The sequence below is a fragment of the Ictidomys tridecemlineatus genome, chromosome 4 (genome assembly GCF_052094955.1).
Source record: "Ictidomys tridecemlineatus isolate mIctTri1 chromosome 4, mIctTri1.hap1, whole genome shotgun sequence".
Classification (NCBI taxonomy): domain Eukaryota; kingdom Metazoa; phylum Chordata; class Mammalia; order Rodentia; family Sciuridae; genus Ictidomys; species Ictidomys tridecemlineatus.
In genome coordinates, this window is record NC_135480.1 from 128,094,791 (window position 1) to 128,100,082 (window position 5,292).

The window sequence follows — 5,292 nt, forward strand, 5'->3', positions numbered from 1 at the left end:
TCAACCTAGATACTCTTCAGTAGATGAGTGGATAAAAAAGGTGGTGTATATATATATATATATATATATATATATATATATATATATATATATATATATATACATACATATATATATATCACATATATATATGTGCAATGGAATATTAGTCAATATTAAAAGAGAATAAAATCATGCAGGTAAATGGATGGAGATGGAGAATATAATGCTAACTGAAGTTAGCCACTCCCAAAAAACCAAATGCTGAATGGTTTTTTTTTCTGATTTAATAGTACTTTGACCTTTTAACAGATCATTTACCATTACTCACTGAATATATATATGTATAGACAGAGAGAGATGTTTTATTTCTCTCAGTAAAATGAAAAATAAAGGCAGGGATTTTTATCAATTTTTTCAATGATATAACTCAAGGACATAGTAGATGTTAAAATGTGTGTATTTAAAACATAAACTAAAATTGAAATTTAACTTTCTTGACCTCTAACTCTCCTTCTCAGCTCCACAATTTTGAATATCCCTGTGCTCTGAGCTCTCATAACACTTCTTAAAACCTTATTTTCTGACCTTCTGGTACCCATATACATTCTAGCACTGGCCTGGGGATGGCTCCCATTCATTCATGCTGGAAACTCAAGACTAGCATGCACAGTATGTAGAATATATTGACCATCAATAACTATTTCTTAAATGATAGAACTGTGGATCTATTTCCACTTATAGGTCTTATATATAAGTTATGTGCATGTATGAATGTGTAACAATGCATCCCACCATTATGTGTAATTATAATGGTGCTAATTAAAAAATATGTGAGAAAAAAAGACCTACCAGCTATTTCCCAGAGATCATTTCAGGGATTCTCAGATCATAGCTTTCATCATGGTTCAGATCATGATGAACATTTTTCAGATGGATACTATGAAAGAGATTATTTTCCCCAGATCCATTCAACACAAGGATGGAGAACTAAGTGTCATGGTGTCCTGCCTGTACCTACAGCAGTGGTCAAAATATTATGACCCTGTCCAGGGCCAGACCATGATGATGAGTATGGTAGGAAATGTCTTTTACATCACAATCCAATGCACACATTCATGAATGCATATAGCTTTAAAATAAAAGTTTTCACAACAAAACTTATTTACCCTTAATACATGAAATGTACTAATATTTCTTTTCTATAACATTTCACTTTTTAATGCTTGTAATAACCCAGTAAATTGATTTTAGCATCCAATACTGGGTTGTAAAAAGTAACAAAATACTGCCAACTTCTGCTTCTGAGTCTGGTGGAGTAATAGGGAACAGATTTACTCTCCCAAACAACTAACACACTGAACAAAATATGAAACAAAGGTTTTTTAAGACAGTGGGCATAAGACAATGAAGACTATGGCTCGGAAAGGGAACATAGACAGAGTTCTCTGAATAGAGGAGACATAGAGCATCAGGGAAAGCCAAAGAGAACAGAGTTCGCAGGACAGAGCAGCAAATAGAGACAGCAAGGAGTATTGTAAGAGAGAATTGCAAAGCTCCGCAGAGGGTCCCTCTGAAGTACTTAACAGCACTGAATAGCCCATGCAGTGGGGAAACCACCTGAAGTTAGGCAAAGAAGCACTGACGAGATTAAAGGGTGGAGACAAGAAAAAAAAAAAAACATCAAAAGGAAAATGAAAACACTACCTATCAGAATGTGTGAGATATCACTAAACCAGGGCTTAGGGAGAATTTTAAAGAACTAAATGCTTATATTAGAAAAGAATGAAGGTCTCAATGACCTCAGCTTCCACCATAGGAAACCAGGAAAAGAAAAGCAAATGAAACAGAAGGTAAGAAGAAAAGAGGAAATGAAACAGGCCAAAGCAGAAAATAACAAGAAAAAAAGGGGGGGGGGTCAATAAAACCAAGAGCTCTTTCTTTGTAAAGATCAAATAAAATTGATAAACATTTAATCAGACTGATCCAGAATAAAAGAGAGAAGACCCAAATTTCCAACAACAGAAATGAGATTAATGACAAACCCTAGATATTCTATAAATATTAACAAAATAGTAAGGGTAAGCTATGAATGACTTCTTGCAAATAAAGTTGACAATTTAAATGAACATATTATATGAGAAAAGCTAACAAAGCTCACTATTGAAGAAATAGATTACCTGAAAAGTTGAATATCTAATACAGAAATTAAATTTATCCATAAAAGCCTTTTCACAAAGAAAACTCTGATAGCTAACATAACCCTTAAAGTAGAAGTCAGAATGTCTTTGCCCTATTATGAAGAAAACTGGGAGAGCTACTTTTATCTTTCTGTTCAACTTTGTGCTGGATATTTTAGTCAGTGAAATAAACCAGAGATCTAAAAAGACTATAAAGAAGAATAAAACAGTTTTTATGGACAAACAACATAATCTATATAGAAAATCCAATAAAATCTACAAAGAAGCTACTCAAATAAATAAGTGAATTGTCAAGTTTTCAGGATGCCAGTTGAATCTTTACAAGTCATTTTTTTTAAAGAGAGAGAGAGAATTTTTAATATTTATTTATTTTTTTTTTAGTTTTCGGCAGACATAACATCTTTATTTGTATGTGGTGCTGAGGATTGAACCCAGGCCTCATGCATGCCAGGCGAGCGCGATACCGCTTGAGCCACATCCCCGGCCTCTTTACACATCAATTTTATTTTTATATCCTAACAACAAACAATAATAAATTGCATTTTTATATACCAATTATATACCAATTAACAACATCAAAAATATGAAATACTAAAAAATAAACACAATCTATAAAAGGGATCAGATGGATAATTGGTGTCATAAAAATTAATAAATTTTGCTCTTGGAGAATTTATTAAATAAATTATTAATTAAAGAAGAAAAGGACACTTTAAAGAATGAAAAGTCATCTAATGGGAGAAATACTTGAAAATTATACATATGATGTATAACTTGTATTAGATCATTTAAAGAACTCTCAAAACTCAATAATAATACAATAATTTTATCCCAGCAATTTGGGAGGATGAGGCATGAGAATCACAAGTTCAAGTCCAGCCTTAGCAACTCAACAAGACCCTATCTCAAAATAAAAAATAAAAAGGACTGGAAATATACCTCAGGGGTAAAGTGCCCCAGGATTTAATCCCAATACCAAAAAGTAAAACAAAATAGTTTTTAAAATGTGTAAATGACTTGAATCTTCTTTATTAAAGAAGATAAGCAGTTGGAAATTACACATAAAAAGATGCTTAAAGTCATTAGTAATTGGAGAAATGCAAATGTAAACTACAATGAGATGCTTATAATCTAATCTGTATAGGTAAAATTTAAAAGATTGACCTAGCCTACTGTTAACAAAAATATGGAGCAACTGGAACTCTCATATACTGAAGATGGGAGTGTAAAATGGCATAGCCACTTGGAAAAGCAAAGCAATTTATTTAAAAGTTTAACATACACTTATCACAAAAAATATCTTACTGTAAATGCATGAGTTTTCTGTGTTGTTTATTAGTTCCATTAGTCTATGTGTCTCTTTTTTTATGCCAGTTTATTTTAAAGTCAGGTAGTTTTCTTTGCAGTAAAGAAAATATTCAATGAAATGAAGAGACAACCTATGGAATAGGAGAAAATATTTTCAAAATAGTTATCTGATGAGAGATTAATAACCAGCATATATAAATAATTCAAAAATTCATCAAATAATAATAATAATAATCTAATTTAAAATGGACAAATGATCTTAATAGACATTTCTCAAAAAGATACATGAATGGCTAATAGAGTATATAAAATATTCAATGTCACTAACCATCAGGGAAATTCAAGTCAAAACCACAATGAGATGACATCTCATCCCAATAAGCATGGCTCTCAGTGAAAAGACAAAAAGTGACAAGGACTAGTAAAACCATAGAGAAAGGTGATTCCTAATACACTGTTGGCAGGAATGTATATTATGGAAAGTAATATGAAACTTAATTAAAAATAGAATTATTAAATTGTTCAGCAATCCCACTATTGTATATTTATCTAAAGAAATAAACTAGTATACTAAAAGATACCTACACTCATGTTTATTGCAGCACACCATTCACGGTATCCCAAACATGGAAAGCACATAGTTATTCATTAATGGATGAATAAACAAACAAAATTGTGGTGTATACTTTTACAATGGAATACTACTCCGCATTGAAATTGACAAAATCCTGTTATTCGCAGCAACATGGATGGAACCAGAGGTCATAACATTAAGTGAAATCAGCCAGGCACTGAAAGACAAATACTACATGATTTCACTCATATTTGGAATCTAAAATTGTTGAGTGTATAGAGTTAGTGGGCAGAATAACAGTTGCCTGAGGCTGAGGAGAGAAGGGGTAGTTATGATATGAGTAGAGATTGCTTAATGGGTGCAAAGTCACAGTCAGGTAGGAAGAATAAATGTTAATATTCTATTATATAGAGGGGGACTAGAGTTAACCATATCGTACCACATAATCCAAAATAGCTACAAAAAAGCACTTTGTGTGCCTGCATCACAAAGAAAGAATGTATGAGATGACATATAGCTTAAGTATTCTAAGTTGATTAATGCACAGTGCACACATGTACCAAAACAGCACTGGCCCCCAAAAGATGCACAATTATTATCTGTTGATAATTTATTAAACAGGGAAAGCAATTCTTGTCCCATGGTATCACGTAAAGATTAATAGGTTATGTGTTAAAAGTACTTGTCAAGGTTCTTAGCATAGTATGTGCTCAATAAGTATTCTCTGATATAATCTGGCCATTTCACTTTATGTATTTACCTAAGAGAAATGAAAGTGTATGTCCAGGGGCTGGAGTTATGGCTCAGTGGTAGAGTGCTTGCTTCGCATGTGCGAGGCACTGGGTTCAATCCTCAGCACCACATAAAAATAAATAAACAAAATAAAGGTAATGTTTCCATCTACAACCAAAAAATATTTTTTTAAAAAAGAAAGTATATGTCATTACAAAAATTTTACATGAATATTCATAGCAGCTTTGTCTGCAGAGGCAAAAACTGGAAAAAATCCAAATAGTCATTGATAGGTGATTGGTTTTTTTAAAAAGTTGTGGCATATTCATACAATGAAAAGCAATGAACTATCAATATATATAACCAGGGGCTGGGGATGTGGCTCAGGCGGTAGCGCGCTCGCCTGGCATGCGTGCGGCCCGGGTTCGATCCTCAGCACCACATACCAACAAGGATGTTGTGTCCGCCGAGAACTAAAAAATAAATATTAAAAAAATT